At 41.9% G+C, this 17,631-nt stretch overlaps 1 protein-coding gene, 1 long non-coding RNA gene and 1 pseudogene across 3 annotated transcripts in view; 2 read left to right on the top strand and 1 right to left on the bottom strand.

Annotated features, from left to right (window-relative positions):
• Nucleotides 1-6,670, bottom strand: part of LOC309700733 (neuroligin-2-like) — a 120,564-nt pseudogene extending 113,894 nt beyond the window's left edge. Inside the window, exon 1 of the transcript XR_014280768.1 lies at nt 5,440-6,670. The product of XR_014280768.1 is annotated as a neuroligin-2-like (transcript). The remainder of the gene's footprint in view (nt 1-5,439) is intronic.
• LOC309700493 (uncharacterized protein) overlaps nt 1-17,631 on the top strand; it is a 2,098,293-nt gene that overhangs the window by 891,042 nt on the left and 1,189,620 nt on the right. The gene's annotated exons all lie outside the window — the stretch shown is intronic.
• Nucleotides 528-6,160, top strand: LOC309701428. The gene is made up of 2 exons (XR_014274981.1): nt 528-1,268; nt 1,413-6,160. It is a non-coding gene; the product is annotated as an uncharacterized lncRNA (long non-coding RNA).

Genomic DNA, 17,631 nt, shown 5'->3' with positions numbered 1-17,631 from the left:
TAAATATAAGTACAAAGTCCCGACGTGCACTAGAGTACACATTAATAGATTAGTCATGTTCTCTGTGAAACTCAATAAGCTTAATTCTTAAAGACCCCTCAAATTATTTACTAGATGTTTATTTTTTGAAAATTAATAAAAATCTGAGTTTAACAAAACATTTTAAATGTAAATATCAAGCTTACCTTTCTTTCTTCCTTAAAATGTGCTGGTGGGCATGCCAGCCATTTTGAAAGGGTGGGAAAACAATTGGCAAGGCCACACCCCCACACATGTGATATAATTTTAAAGGTACTGTTGTCCTCTCTAAGAAACATCAGGACTTAGAGGAGTGGCAAGTAGAGTATGAGAGCTACAAGAAAAAAACTAAATGTGTACTACAGTGTGCAAAAATGAATTACTGGGTCATCAGGGGGTTATGAGGGACATTTATAAAACTAAAAATCCCACAAACCTTGAAGTGCACTTGAAAAGCTCACACAAGAAGGTTAACCTAGCTTACCTTGAAGAGCTCATCAGGGGGAGCACCCCCCCCCCCCCCCCCCTCCTTGAAGAGCTCCCCCACTTAACCAGCATCCCCAGAAAACAGCTAACCCCAGATAAGGCAGCGTGATGCGTCCCGAGACAACAGGACTGGGACATCTAAATAATTGTGTGAGTCAATCGCCTTCAAAAAGTTTATCAATTCACTTGAACCAAAATTAGGAACACCCGGTGCTGCAAGAGTTAATAGTCTCAATACCCAAGGATAAGCAGAAGAGCATGATTGATATGATGGAACTGGGATTTGGTTACACTTAATTTTTGCAAAACACAACTAAAACTATAACTGAAACTAATCAAAACTAAACTGAAATTAAGGATGTTCAGAAAATAAAAACTAGACTAAACTAGCGACTGATTGGTAAAAACTGATTACAACTGGTAAAAATTGAAAATCTGGAGTCGAAGCTAAATAAAAATAAAAACTAATGAAGATGGCAAAACGTTTAAAACCCTGGTGCAGAGATTGGCGAATCTGACCAGGAAATGTTATAAAATGGATTGTCGGAACAGCCAGCGTTAAAGTCACCTTTGACAGTCCAGACTAAGATGGCGTTGAACATCTTCAGGGCGGAAAAGGGTTGGTGTGACCAAGGTGTGGTTTGGCTTGTTGTATGTATATTTTGAGATCATATGGCTCTGGATGGACCAGTTACCAGGCCATGGAAGGAGGACAGACTCATTGACTGAGGAGAAGGAATTTTCTGGGATTGGAGATCCTCTGGGTGAGTGGTTGACTGAAAGCATGCATAAAATAAAATTTATCTGTTGTTATTGATTGGTAATAGATTGATAATTGGCCACATTTACAGCTGTATTGACTTGTTGTGGACGTAGTCGACTTCAGGTTTAAGCACTCTAATCAACAGGTTGAAAATAGTGACATTAAAGGAAGAGTATGCAGCGCCACCCTGTCAGACGCCAGTGACGGTGGAGCTCAGTGATGAATCAGGTGAGCTGCATTCATGGTTGACTCATAGCGGAGTTTCCCCTGCTGTGGTCAGTAAGGGGAGATCAGGGGGAAATAAGATTTAAAAGAGGCATTTATAAACGTTTATGTGTCAAGTGAAACGGGATAAAAGGGGGTGTTTTACTCTTATTTTGGCATCAGCTTTATTATTGCATCAGAATCATATAACTAGCATTGCATTAAACATTTATTGAAGTTTTTGACATTGTACTAACATTTGTGTTCCAGTGATTGTTATAACCGCAGGTTAATTTTCTATTTACAGGTGTCAGGATAATCATACGATCTTCTATTGCAGGTGTAACCATGATCATTTTCAGACATATTGCAGTTTGTTGCTCATTATAGAGTTGTGCTCAAGTTAATAAGGGTTAAAAGCTACAGTCAACGCGATGTTTGGCTGATCTATGGTGTGGAGTGACTTCGAGCATAGAGGGCCGCACGCGCTTACATAACATTGATATCATGTTATTCTTTGTGATTTTTATTCAATTATGTCTTTAAGCTAAGTTTTAAATAGTGGCAGTTAATTAAATGACATTCATTTAAGATTATATACTTGAGTCAGAGCATCATACGCAGATCAACTTAACAATCTGGGAAACCTTGTAGCTGCCTAACCTTTTCTTTGAATGTTCTAGCTCCGTTGATTTGACACATTGGAATGTGTCAAAAAAAAGGGGGGGGGGGGGGGGAGTTGAGTTTTAACATCAAACAAGGATTATTTGAACATTTTTATAACTTCATTTGTGTCTTTAATAACTTAGGAATGGTAAAGCTTAAGCTAATAGCGGCCCGAGAAGTTTCCGGTCTTTTGTAGAGAATCAGTGAGAAGCATAAATCATTATTTCCATGTGTAAGCATCAATCATTGAAATGAACTGAATAGCGTTTAGAAAATTTGTTAATTTGTTTATCTTTTGTTAAAAAGAGTGGTTTCAATAAGTTTCAGACACACCTTGCAAATGTGCTTATGATGAGTTGGCACTCGGCCTTTTGAAGGTCATAAGCTTCGTTCGGCGTGATGGTCCGGACTGATAAAGTGTAGGAAATGCCTTGAGTGCAGAGGGCTAAATGCAAACACGCTTACACACACATAGGATATGATTAGAATAAGTCCCTGGGACATTCTGAATGTTTTAGACCAATTCTGAATCACTAGAAGGTCAGTAGATAACAACATTAGATTATTAGGGTTAGGAAGAGAGGTGTTTTGGTTTTCTGTCTCTTACAGAGAAAGGGACAGACACCAGACGAGGTCACAGATATGCGAGGATCCTCCGCAGCAGAGACAGACACAGTGACTGCCGAGACATCAACTGGGTCCAAGTGTCATGGCGTTTGGGCTCCAGCTAGTCACCACAAAAGGATGGATCCCATAAACACAGCAATAACCATGAAGGGGTTGGCGGAAATCCAGGAACACCAGACCAACGAAGTTCGAGAGGCTCTTGGGCAAAAAGGGGGACGCGTTCCTGATCTTTTTCTGGAGGATACACAGATCGTTGTTTGAAATCGGGGCAGAATAATCCCCTGATCTGTGCCACGACTGAAGGGTTGTCTAACCCCTGAGGTTGAAGAATGAAGAGCAGAGGATCACCCAACTGGAAGACACTGGTAGCTGCAGCAATAAAATAAAGGCTAAAAGCTCCTTGGACAGAGGTTCTAGTCTGAGTACGTCGGAAGGGTATAAGGTAGCACCAAAATAAAGCTGTGGGAGAACTGGGGAGTGTCATCTGTACCTGCTATTGTTGGAATAATAGTTTTTCTTGCATCTGAACTGCGCAAACACAGAGGTCATCTCACATATGGTTCGCCCCTCAGGGGGACAAAGGGCCTCAGGAGTGAGAAGAGATGAACCCGGCGACACTGGATTATAGGGTGTTGGTGAGCTCATTATTCTAACGAGCTCATCAGGGGGAATTGTTAGATTATAATATTATTTTATGCCATGTTATACCCCTAATTAAAGATTGTGAATTATTATGTAGTTTTAGTTTGCATCATTCTCCTGAATTAGAAGAAGATGATAACTATTGCATTTGTTAAACTGATTTGCATTACATTAGACTGCTGATTTATTGTGGATGAATGATATTGTTTTATGATGCATTATACTGCTGAGTTATAAGAAATACTGTTTGCAGAAAGTCATCACCTTATTGGTCTGATTAGAAGAGAACAGAACATACTGGAGTTTTCTGCCCCATCTCAGCAGGAGCAGATAAACGGGGAGCCAAGGTCGTAGCTTAGGCGCCGTGTGAGAGAAAGGATGTGAATGTTTAGGCTTTTATGATAAGGTGGAGGCACCAGAGGCTATAAGAGTTTGAGCAATGTGTAAAGGATACTGGCAAGTGGCTTTGGCACCAGAAGCGAGAGAGCTGACAGCCTTCAAAACTCCTTTTGGTATGTACCAATTTAAAGTCATGCCATTTGGGCTTCAAGGTGCACCAGCGACATTCCAACGATTAATGGACCATGTACTGAGAGATGTGTCAGCATTCTCTGCAGCATATCTGGATGACGTGGTGGTGAACAGCCAGTCCTGGGAAGAGCATGTCATTCACCTACAGAAGGTGCTACACTCCATCAGAATGGCTGGACTGACTATCAATCCCAAGAAGTGCTCCATAGCCAAGAGAGAAGTGGAGTACTTGGGCTTTGTAGTTGGCTCTGGGAAGATAAAGCCGCAGGTTGGAAAGATTGAAGCAATTCAGTCCTTCCCAGTTCCGACAACAAAAAGGAAGGTGAGAGGTTTTCTGGGTCTAGTAGGCTGGTACCGGAAATTCATACCTTCTTTTGCAGAGCGATCCACTGTACTGAATGACCTCACAAAAGGCTCAGCCCCCAACAAAGTGCGTTGGACAGAAGACTGTGAGCAAGCATTCAGAGACCTCAAGGAAGCAGTTTGCACACATCCAGTTCTACACAGTCCAGACTTCAACAAGCCATTCATCTTGCAAACTGATGCTTCAGGAGTTGGCCTTGGTGCTGTCCTTCAGCAAGAGGTGGATGGTGAAAGAAGGCCTGTGGTGTTTCTGAGTCGGAAACTACTCGACAGGAAGACGAGGTATTCGACGGTGAAGAAAGAGTGCTTGGCCATGAAATGGGCTATTGAGGCCTTGAGGTATTATCTTCTGGGACGTCACTTCACTCTGGAGACTGATCATCGTCCCCTCCAGTGGTTGAACCGCATGAGGGATGCAAATGCCCGCATTGCAGGATGGTACTTGTCTTTGCAGCTTTATGACTTTACGGTCCAGTATAGGCCAGGGAAGTCAAATGTGGTTGCTGATTGTTTATCTAGGATGACAGAGGACTGAAGCACTTCGCGCTCAAGAGAGGGAGGAGGAAATGTAAGGAAGAGGACTCCCTTACTGTATTTTTTTTTTTTTTTTTTTTGTGCCTGTCCCGTTTGGCTCTTTTGCCATCAGAATTATTGTCTAAAGGCAAAGAAAGATGCCCGACGGATTTACTTTACCAAATTGACCATCCCAGCCTTGCCGTAATGGTCCATTTGATTCACCTTTTATTGTTCATTTCATTTTCACTTACTGAATACGGGACAGACTTGACTGTATTTATTTATATTATATGTATAGCACTTTAGAGCACACCTTTCACTTTATTAAAAGCACCTTATCAAGCAATTTATGAGCATTGCACTTTAAGCATGGATTTGCACACAAGAAGTTTAAATATTTATTGACTATTTATTGGGAATTTTAAAATCAGTTGGTAGCCTTATTTCAGATCCTGCACAGCTGCTCCTCATCAAGGAATGTGGTGGTTGTCTGTCAGGAGAGAAGAATGGTGATTGAGATTGTGATTAAGGTTTACCAGTAAGGAAAACTAATGCAAACGTGTGTGTGAAATCTAGGGATAAAAGTGGTGCAAATAAGTGTTTGTAAGTTAATGATTACTCACCTTTCTTGCCTGTGTCCTCTTCAAGGTGTTTGGGCAAATGTTTCCCCTGGGGTCCAGACACCATTTAAAGGTTCCGGGAGAGACCATTGGTAAAGAGAGTGTGGTGAATCTTTTTGTGCTTGGGTTTCTGGGTTTTTATAATATTGGGTTTGGTGTAACATTAAGTGTGAAATATTTATTAATATGTAAATGTGGAAATGTATTTATGTATTTATTTATTCTAATTAATATATTGTATACTGTGGTGGAAGGTTGGGATTTAAGAATTTACCTGAGAGTGGAATAATGGTTAAGTCTGTGACAGCTGAACATATTTAAGGCTGCCAGTTGTCATTAGAGGTGGATTTTTTGTGCTGTGAAGAAGCTCGACAAGTTAATTGTTGTAAGGAGAGCCATATAGTAGTGATGGCCAAATGAAGCTTTCCGAAGCACTGAAGCTTGTATTGAAAAACGGTTCATTACTCGAAGCTTTTCAACACAGTCCTCTCCGGTGACATCTGGTGGTGAAAATTTTGAAGAGCAGCTTGAATCTGCAAAATAAAACGGACTGCTCAATTATCACTGCTCACTCAAGAGTGGAGTTCTCTCTGATATTGGGCCACCGTTCCGTTGCTTTGAACATGTAATTGGTTTTGTTTTCTCGATTGGGGGGCTGAAAAAAATGTAATGCGTATCTGCGTAATACATTTTGATCAATAAACTTTCCCTATTTAAACATGCACTATGGTGGCCTTTCTTTGCTCATAACTCCTTGATGTTGGTAAATACAATAAGTGAGCAATATATATAATATACATATGAGAATGCACAGCACATTATGGAGTATGCCCCTGCTGTGAAGTCCTGCCTCCATCTACTTGTCGTTTAATCACTGGACAGCTGGACAGGTTCATACAAAATATTAGATGAGGCCAATTGTCCTATACATATTTTTGACCTAGGGGTGGGATTGATTGTGAACTGGAAAGGGAAAATGCTTAGGGAGCTGAGTACGGCTGCATCGTCACTGATTTGTAGAATCATTTTTGATTCGATACAGGATCCGATTCAATTTGATTGGAATCTGGAAAGTTTTGCCTCAGTCAGAAATATTACAATTCTGATCATTTAACAGTATATATCCATAATTTCGTATCTATTAAAAGAAAGCTGACACATGTGAGACTTAATTAGAGATGTAAACAGAGAGTTATGAAACCTGCAGCTGCAGAAGCCAGCGGGAAAAAAAAGAGGCAAACAGCGCGGACCCGACGACGCACCAAAATCTGACTCTGACGCGTCGGGTCCGCGCTCTGCGTTCACGTTTGTATGCAGAATCCGTAAACCTGCTCCCAGTTACTGTTTTAGCTGCATGGTGTTTGACGACATGTTGTGAGGTTTAACCTGAGATGCTGGCGTTTCAGGCATAATAACGTTAATTTACAAATCGACACGGGATTTTAATGAATCAATATCACTTTATTCAATTTAGCATGGATTGTAATCAGAAAGGCGATAATCAAAACCCACCCCTAATCAAGAACTTGCAAAGTAAAAACATGATCAATGTAAGGTAGCCCTTTTGTTATTTACATTTAAAAAGAGGATTAGTGTTACTGTGCGCTGGCTGAGTCTGTTTCTTTTCTTAGAAATAGTTTCTCCTGCCCTGGAGAAAATCCACTTGCATGGAACAGAAGAGGCTGTGGAGTGCAGGAACTACACTGCAAGCTGGTAGATATGCAGGTATTCCTGGGTCCTGCAGACTATCACCTAAAAACAATAAACAAAATGATTTTCTAAACTGTGTAGCAATGTAATGTACGTATAGTGTCAAATACATTGTTGTAGTCTTCATTAGCTTTAATTCACATGGAAGTGTTCCTGAAGTCATATGCTGTAATGATATTTACATTATGAAAACATGATTTTGGACATTTCAAGTTTTTCACTTCGGCAGATAAAATGAATTGAGCAAAATCAACTCAAAATATTCCCACACGCCAGAATGTCCTCTCTTCCTCGCTGGCTCCATATCTGTCAGTGGAATGATCACCTCTTCGCTCTCTGTCACCATCAACACACTCCACGAATCCCGTGGATGATTCACTTCCTTATATCCGTTTGAATCAGGTACCGAAGCAGTTACGTGCGTAATGAAGCTTCGGACGTCACTGGTCACGTGACTTTTGCCAAACGAAGCAAGCCTCGACACAGTGCTTCTGAACCAGTGTGTTGTTTTTTTCGACACACGCTCCGGAGCGTCAGCTTCAAGCGGGCCATCACTACCATATAGCAAATAAATACTTTGTTCCACTACACTTGCCTTGGTCTGTCTCACTGTGTTTCCAGCCGCTAAGGGCCGCCCTGTTACAAGGACAAACAGCAGCACATGTTCTCTAAATGTTTGCAGTCATTTTTAAATGACGCTGATACTACATGAGACATTTTCCACATTTATTGTCTTTGAACAGAGAATAATAAAGCCATCAAACATACACAGGCTTCTGCAAATACAAACTTCTGTGGTGCATTTGATGACCTGCAGAGGAGAACAAGTCGGGCTTTTCAGCCCTAACACAACAAGAACAGCTGTGGAACCATTGGCCATTTGCCATAGTGTAGCTGAGTCAAAACAGCCCAAGTGCTGAGAGGGAAAACATGATGATTTATGTAAAGTCATAACTGGCTGCAGCAGCTGAGCTTTGACCTGTGAGCTGCAGCTTAAGCTTCTTTTATGGTTCAGTGTTTAATGTTTAAACTGTTTATGGCTGCACACACACCCACAGTCAGGTTGTATACATATTGAAATATTATATACAGTGTGGCAGCTGACCTTTGACCTTTGACCTGCGAGCTTCAGACTCATTGCTGGTGTGAGGTGTTTACTATTGAAGCTTGCAGACACACCCACATCCTCTAATTTGTTCTCAGGGTTGTTCAGTGTGTCGGAGTTGGAGCAGAAACCTGCTGCAGGTTAATTATTGATCAAACAATATCACACAAGGTGCAGCAGCTGACCTTTGACCTTTGAGCTTCAGACTCTTTGCTGGTGTGAAGTGTTTAATGTGACTTCAGCCTGCAGACACAGAGGACTGATGAAGCAGAAGATTGTCTCTGTTTCTACACAGACCTGGTCCAGACAGCAGAGCTGCAGAGGGAAGACGTTCATGGGAAGAAGCTGAGTAAGTGCAACGTCCTCTTTGAATCCTGGATCAGGAAGTGAAGCCGGGGAATATTTGGTGTTTCAATAAGGTTTCTGTCTTTGACTCAGTCTGCTGTCACTTTGTTTCAGAGAGAAAAAGAGATTTCAGATTAACTGCATTATATGCTGAGTAACTAAATGCTGCTAGTCTGTGGTGTCACTCCCAGCAGCATCACGTCATTTCTTTACTCTGACCTTTAACATCAGTTAACTTAGCTAGCAGAGCAGCTAGCAGTTAGAGTATGAACTCTGTGTCAGCAGTCAGCTTGGTCCTGGTGGTCACCTGGTTTCATGTTTGCTGATGATCCAGATGTGTCCACATAATTATTTATTTCTGTAAATGTAAAGACTTTACAGATAAACAACAGCAGCCCTCTGGCTGGACTCTAACCTGTGAGTTTCCTGTGACTGAAACCACAAGCTGACATTTTCCTTCTGAAGCAGCTGAATGGATGTTTAAGTTTACCTGCATACATGGTGCAAATAAACCCGCTTTGGATGGTTTGGAGGCGGAGCCCAAAGCAGGACAGGATTCTAATGTGATTGGTCACTTTGATGAGGTGGCTGGAACTCAGGTGGTCGAGCAGGTCACCTGCTAACCAGAAGGTTGGTGGTTTAATGCCAGTCTGCATGGTGTCCTGGTGAATGTTCGACAGGAAACACTTAGACACATGGAAAAAGTGCTTGTGTGAACGTACAAGTTGTGTAAAGCTTGTGTTTGAAAAATAAAGTTTATTTCTTATTATTTATTTTATAATAAAGTTTTTTCCTGTGCAGCAGTGGAAATACTGACAACTATAGCTGGATTATTTATTTGAACTCTTTTAAACCAGAGGCTTCAGACGCAGGTTCTGCAGCCTTTAATGGTAATAGTCAAAGTGTGATCGGTGAATTGTGAGCAGCAGAAAGGAGGAAAGCACTAATGCTGGCACAAGGGGCCACAAGCCAGTGTACTCCAAGTGCCAGCCTGGGTAAATGGGGAGTGTTGCATTAGTAAGGGCCTTCTGAACTAAAGCTTTACCAAATAAAATGCATGGATCATAATGAATAAGACTGTCATGCTACTGATGGCTGAAAGAAAAGGAAGAGGAGGAAGGAGGCATGTTAGGAGTAGGGATGGGTATCGTTTAGGTTTTATCCGATACCGGTGCCAAACCGGTACTTTTGAAACAGTGCCTGTGCTTAATCGGTGCTCGAATCAGTGATTAAAGAATGGAGAACACAAACTTTGTCCAAAAACCTCTCATGTTTTTATTTTTAGCAGTCTCTTTTTTTCTGCAAAATGATAACCAAGTTAGCCTTTTCTGTTGATACAAGATACCTCCTTTGGTTGGAACCGGTGCTTAAAGAATGGAGAACACAAACTTTGTCCTGAAACCGCTCATGTTTTGTTGTTTTTTTTGTAAAAAGATAACAATGTTAGCCTTTTGTGCAGCTATAGGGCATATATGGTATCACTCTATCAAACAAGAAGACAGCAGCATGTAACTACAACGGTGTTTGCTTGTTCACCTTACATTAATGTAATAACGTGGTTAGCCTACTCAACGTAAATTACACACAAACAACATTAAGCTACACACGCAGAGAAGAACGGCTGCTGCTGCCGTCATCATCCTCATCATTTCTGCTCCTCTGGCAGGGCTAGGGGCCAGGACTCTCCTCTTCAGGTTCTTGGGGGATGTTGCTAACTCCGTGTCCGATAACAGGCACCACACCCGCAGTAGTTGTGCTCGGTGTGAGGTCTTGCAGGAAGCTATCAAATACGGTGCATTTCTCGGCTTTAAAAAAAAACCACTATGCGTCGCCGGGTGTTTCATGGTAAACAGACTGATTCTTATATAGCGCTTTTCTACTCTCCCAGAGTACTCAACATGCCACATTCACCCAATCACACCAGCACTTTATCTGTACTCAGTGCTTTCTAAGTACATTCACACTCTGAATGTGGAGAGCAAGTTGGGGTTAGTATCTTGCCCAAGGATACTTGGCACGAGGAGCCTGGGATCGAACCATCAGCCTTCCGACCAGTAGGTGACCAGCTCTACCTCCTGAGCTACAGCCTCCCTGTTTCACCAGATTCGAGGTGTTACCTCCTTTGCACAGTATCATCTTAAAGCACTTGTTGCAGGCTGCTGAGTTTGCATCTTTTGCTGTGAAGTACAGCCAGACTTTGACCGCTTAGCCTTGGGCATTTTTAATCTGTCGCTCTGCTCTAAAAGAACATACGTACCGGGGCCCGCCTACTATCCTTGGAAAGGTAAAATGATTGGCTAGAATCCAAAGTGTATGACATCTCAGGAAAAAAAGCACCAAAATGTGCACTGCTTTTCAGTCTGGTTACTACCGTTTATGTCAGACCCGGTGCCATAATGACATCAGATACCGGTGCCCATCCGCAGTTAGGAGGCAATGGTAGAGAAGGAAAGACAGGAGATGGTAAATGGCCTGCATTTGTATAGCGCTTTTCTAGTCCATAGGACCCCAAAGCGCTTTACACTACATTCAGTCATCCACCTATTCACACACACATTCACACACTGGCGATAGCAAGCTACATTGTAGCCACAGCTGCCCTGGGGCGCACTGACAGAGGCGAGGCTGCCGGACACAGGCGCCACCGGGCCCTCTGACCACCACCAGTAGGCAAACACGGGGTTAGTATCTTGCCCAAGGATATTTGGCATGCAGCCAGGGTGCAGCCTGGGATCGAACCACCGACCTTCTGATTAGTGGCTGACCTGCTCTGCCACCTGAGCTACAGCCACCCAGAGTGGAGGTGATGTATCTAAATGCATCTGAACAAAGCAGAAGTGCACACCAAACTCAACGGATAGTCAAATGTAGAATCACAGAACAGAACTGCAGGCTGAGTTTGGATGTTTGTCTTTCACACCTCTCTGTGTCTCACACACACAGTGACGTCAGACACAGTCACACTCACTGTTCCATCTGCTTTGTGCACAAATTCATTACTTTCTTCCTTCAATGATCTACATACTACGTGCTGCCCAGTGAATACTTTGCAATGTATTCCATCCCCTTTCAAGGCAGAATTACCCAGTTTATTCCCCATTACAAGACAACAATCAGTCACACTCACACAGACCACGTCTGGCCCGCACTCGCTCACACGTGCGTTTACCCACCAATGAGAGCTCTATCCTCCTTACATATTGGTGGATAAACCAAACACTCAACGCCCTCAGCGGCAGAGGAAAAACCTCCTTTCGGTGGAGCAACCATCCTTAACCCTCCTTAAAAACTGGCGAAGAAACCAGACCTCCTTAGAATAATTAAAAAACTGGTGGGGAAACCAGACCTCCTTAAAAAAAATAAAGAAAAACCGGTGGAGAAACCAGGTAGCTTCTAAAACACCATCTGTTTTAGAAAACAAAACAGATGGTGAATTCTTTAGAGAATTTTCTAGAAATCTTTTTCTTTCAAAACAGAATTCAGAATATTGATCTTTGACATGGAAGCTGTTTCTACAGGATCCTGATGGACACTCAAAGCTTTCATAAAATGTTCTCATTAGTTGTTTGCAGCAGAATATCACCTGATGTGAACCAAAACAACAAAAGTGCTCTGCACATGTGTGTGAGACTACAGATTCTAGAATCAGAACTGCTGATTTCATTACTCTGAACTTTTAAAGGCAGGTTTTGTATCTGAGAGCAGGGACACTTGCTGTGTTCAGTGTGACTCGTCTCTGCAGAAGGTCAGGGCTCTGATAGTTGCAGTTAGCGGGTGACTTACTGGGCAGGTGGATCCTGAGTGTCTGTTGGAGTCAGGGTTCATTATGGTCCTGGTTGCTAGTGGAAATAAAGAAACAAAAGGAGGGTGTGTTGTTCAGGAAGTACAGACTGTAGCTCAGCAGGTAGAATTACTAACTGGAAGGTTGGAGGTTTGATCCCTGGCTGCTCCAGTCTGCACGCCACGGTATCCTTGGGCAAGATGTGGAACCCCGACTTCCTCTCCGATGCATCCATCATAGTGTCATTGTTAGAAAAAGAAGTGCTTGTGTGAATGAAGCACGCTGTATAAAATGCTGTGACTGCTCATACAGAAAAGCAGCTCATAAGAACTGGTTCATTTTCCAGATAATTCCACTATTAAGACAACAGACATTTGGGAGGCTTTCTCTGAGAGTAACACTGAAAGTCTTGCTGCTCCTCCACAAAATGAACTTCAGATTAAAGACACAGCTCAGCTAAACACAACTCAAACTAATCTACACTATTTTTCTTTATTACGCAGCGTTTTTATAACTATTTCCAGATGTTTCTAAAGATGAAAACAGAATTAAACTCCAGCCTGATGCGTTTCTGAGGTTCCTGACTCTGACCGTCCCTCAAACGCCTCTCTGGGCGTTTCCTTCCGTCGCTTTTACTTTCGCTTTCGTGAATGTTGTGGCGCAGTTGATCGTCTTATTAAATTCAGTTCTTTGCATTCTTTTGGCGGCGAAGAAAAACTGGGCTCAAAGTGGTCAAACTCAAAAAATGATCTTTATTTTACATTCCCGGGAACGGAGAACTGTTAGGCGCTATCATGCACCCACAGCTCTGAAAAAAAAATCACAAGCTGCATGTGTATATATATTTCTGCTACGTCACATATAGTTTCGATCAAAACAACTCCTTACATAGTAGCAGTTGATGACAATGACAGCTGCAGAGTTTGTGTCTGATGTATTAAGTATGAAACACTGTTGGGCTAAAATCTGGTCAGAATGAATCCAGGTGCAGGTGTGTCAGTTTAGGACCACTGGACTAACATCCAAGTGCTCACAATATAAAGTGTATTCTGTAGTAACATCCTGGTGTTGCAGCAACAGTCCCACATGGAAACGTCAACACTCAAACTCAAAATCTCTTTTTGTCAACAATAAAATGACAGCAGACCAATTTGAACAAAGTTGGTAAAAAGCTTCAGAAATTAGTAAAATATTAAAAAGTGTCTTGATGCTCAATCATCCAGTAAATCCCCAAAAAGTTGATTCTGTTCATCTGGATGTTTTCAGCAGCATGGATCAGTGTGAGGACAGAGAGGAGGGAGTCCCTCCCTCTAAAAGCACTCTGTGTGGGGAACATGAGAGCCAGACCAAAGCTCAGAGGTGAGATGACCATCTCTAACTGTCCATGACTCTTCTCCATGTCACAGCTCAGCACTCACATCACTGCTCCATCATTATTCACACTCATACCTCTGTGTGTGTTGTTTTAAAGCCCAGAGCTGTGGGGCGTACCAGGCTCAGCTGGACATAACCCTGAAACTAATCCAGAGCCTGGACCTGAACCCAGCTGTGTTTCCTTAAAGAGCAACGAGTCGAAGGAAATTGGTGCAAACTTTAACAAAAGACTGTTATGTGACAAAGAGTAAGTACATTATTTTTATGAGATTGTTCATCATGTCTTTAATTTAATATTTCCAGTTTTTCCTTCCTGTCTCATGAAGCTGTGACATTTATTGTTTTTCTTTTAGGATCAATAAGAGGCCAGAATCTCCTGGACCTGAACCCAGCTGTGTTTCCTTAAAGAGCAACGTGTCGAAGGATGCTTTTATAGACTTTAAAGGCTGTTCTTCTGCTGCTGAGAGGTAATGTGTGTCTAGATGTTGTTCCTGACTCTGTATTTTTGAATAAATCCTCATGTTTAATATCAGCTCAGCTCTTTTTCACACATTTCTATGTTGGTATGTGAAGCGGTGTGTGTTGGAGTGTTTCCACAAACACAGCAGTCAGAGTGGAAAGAGTGGATGTTGTAGGAGGTGTTTGTGTAGTGAAGAGGCTGAGTGTCTGTAGGACTCCAGCTGCTCCAGCAGGTGTCTCCTTTGTGCTTTGCTTCAAACACAGTGTAGGGAGGAGCTTCCACTCAGGTGTTTCAGGTGTTGCTGGATGGAGGAGGACAAATAGTTTTTCCCTTCAGTGACACTTCAGCAGCTCAATGTTCTGGGAGATGTTTGTCTTTATGAAGGTTTATGGATTCTTGTTCTTACTTTGGTGAAACTGAGCAACATTTAAAGTAAATTTCCAGGTGAACAAAAGATCTGCAGCTGCAGCCTCTGTGATGTTTCACAGTCTGAAAGTAACAAATTCAACCAGAGTTCAAACAAAGGCTTAATATACGTGTGTGTTTGATATAATGCCAACAAGTACAAACAGGTGTTCTTACAGGTCTTAATCACAGAGGTCTGATAAGTCTGGTGACTTTCACACTCAGCAATTTTGCTGCCTTTTATTTGATATTGGCCTTTTTAAAGCCCTTCAAAGTCTCCCACATTCATACAGAGCTTTTAACACCAAACTGCTTTACAGTCCTTCTCCTCTCACACACGATCACACGACTGATTTGTCTGCAGCAGCTGTGTTACTGCTAGTATTTTATTATGTGTGTAATCTCCTCATATTGTTCCTGTGGTTTAGTTTGACGTCCTTCTACAAACTCAGCTGCTCTGTTGCTGATACACGTCTCCATGAATATGATTGATCAGATGCTGCCAACACCATGTGTTTCATGTGAGCGCTCAGCTGAAACCCTGGGTTGACTTATCGAGTTAATAACAAGCTTCACGTGACTGTGAATGCTAAAGTGAATCCAGATAAAGGAAAGAGACCCTGCTAATGTTGGACTCACTTCTTAGTGTAGATCCCAGGAGGAAGTTCAACATAGCCATTCTTTGTGCTAGCTCGACCAAACCTGAGAGCACAGTGCAGGATAATGATCATCATCTGTCTCTGTCAAGGACATTTAAAATCCACAAATAACAAAAATTATTATATTTGATCATTAAAAATGATGATTAAACAAAGTGTCAAACATACTTAAGTAGAAGGACTGATGTTTGTGTTAAAATACCCTCTTAAAGCTGAAATACTGATTCAACTTCTTTACTCAAGTAAAGGTAAAAGAGTCCAGGCTCTGAAATGTACTCACAGTATTAAAGTAAAAACTGCATCTTTGAAGGAAATTTCTGCCAGTTTTTGTGCAAAGTTCCCTGAATTTCTACCTCCAACATTAATATGAGAAAATTATCTGAACTTTTATTCTAATGAATTTAATCAGCTTGAACATTTTGTAGCACAAAAGTAGAAAAAACCCAAAGGGAATCAAAAATAGCTCCGTTTGCTGTTGCCTGCATTGTAGATGGGCGGCTTTGCCTCAACACCTAAACAGGAAAATGAGTTTAGTCAAGTATTAAAGTGGGATTGAAGAGGTGAGGAAACCAGAGATCAGGTGTTGTGGTGCAGCATGGTCACAAGAATCATTTAGAAATGGGTCGAAATATTTTCTCTTCTAGATTTTTTGCACAGTCTGATGTGCTGCTGCTCTGAGGTTTACTGCTCTCTGTGCACTTAGAAAACTGTGAGGTACAAGTAGATTTGACACAAGTTATAATGGCTGATTTCCATATAACGGTGGAATACAGGGACTTAATCGTTAAGTTAGAAGAAAGTTTGAAGCCTAATCTTGAAAGTAGAGATAGTGTCTGTCTCCTGAATCCAAACTGGAAGCTGGTTCCACAGAAGAGGGGCCTGAAAACTGAAGGCTCTGCCTCCCATTCTACTTTTAAATACTCTAGGAACAACAAGTAGGCCTGCAGAGCGAGAGCGAAGTGCTCTAATAGGGTGATATGGTACTACAAGGTCATTAAGATAAGATGGGGCCTGATTATTTAAGACCTTGTATGTGAGGAGCAGGATTTTGAATTCTGGATTTAACAGGAAGCCAATGAAGGGAAGCCAAAACAGGAGAAATCTGCTCTCTCTTTCTAGTCCCTGTCAGGACTCTTGCTGCAGCATTTTGGATCAGCTGAAGGCTTTTCAGTGAGTTTTTTGGACATCCTGATAATAATGAATTACAGTCGTCCAGCCTGGAAGTAATAAATGCATGAACTAGTTTTTCAGCGTCACTCTGAGACAGGATATTTCTAATTTTAGAGATGTTGCACAAATGGAAGAACGCAGTCTTACATATTTGTTTAATATGTGCGTTGAAGGACATGTCCTGGTCAAAAATGACTCCAAGGTTCCTCACAGCGTTACTGGAGGCCAAGGTAATGCCATCCAGAGTAAGAATCTGCTTAGAGACCATATTTCTAAGATTTTCAGGGCCGAGTACAATAACCTCAGTTTGATCTGAATGAAGAAGCAGAAAGTTAGCGGCCATCCAGGTCTTTATGTCTTTAAGACATTCCTGCAGTTTAACTCATTGGTGTGTGTTATCTGGCTTCATGGACAGATAGAGCTGGGTGTGCTATGTCTTCTGATGATGCTGCCTTGGTGATTTCAACATCCATGTCTGCTGTGACTTTAAACTTCTGGTCAAGGACTTTTTAAATATTATTGACTCTTTTAACTTGACCCAGTGGGTTACTGGTCCCACTCATGAAAAAGGTCACACACTAGACTTGGAGCTTTTCCACGGGCGGGATGTGTGCGTCACTGAAATATCTGAGTTGGGCATCTCTGATCATTTTCCTGTGTTGTTCACTCTGACACTGCGCTGCTCAGAAGATAAGCCGTAAAGCTGGGTCTAGGGATGCTTTTTAAGTAAAGGTTTAACTACAGCCAGCTAGGGATGGGTACCGTTTAGATTTGAAAACCTGCTAAATCAGAATCAGTTGCTGATGACGGCTTTTTTCTTTTCCATCAATCACGTATAATCTTAACTCAAAGTGAACATAGACTTGATTGCTCAGATCAGCCAATTCAAAATGCTAATTCAATCAACTCTGAGTTCATGGCTAGACTCAGTTTGTTGGCCCTGCACCTTAAAACTATTTCCTGTTTGTCCTTCATGTTTTTTGGATATTGTTTTCACATCTTATGTCACGGCTAGCGGGGCGAGCCATGTTGAATTTAATAAAGGACCCAAGATGCCGACACTGCTGTGAAGTGAGTGAGCTGTATTGAAACGGTGAAGTGCAGTGGAGATGGCCTGTGCAGAAGCTAAGATAACCTCTACTGAAAAAACTACAAAACTAACCTGAAACCTTAAACGGAGGCACGG

The sequence above is a fragment of the Aulonocara stuartgranti genome (assembly GCF_965226115.1).
Source record: "Aulonocara stuartgranti genome assembly, chromosome: 3".
NCBI lineage: Eukaryota > Metazoa > Chordata > Actinopteri > Cichliformes > Cichlidae > Aulonocara > Aulonocara stuartgranti.
This window is presented reverse-complemented; position numbering and strand designations above follow the sequence as displayed.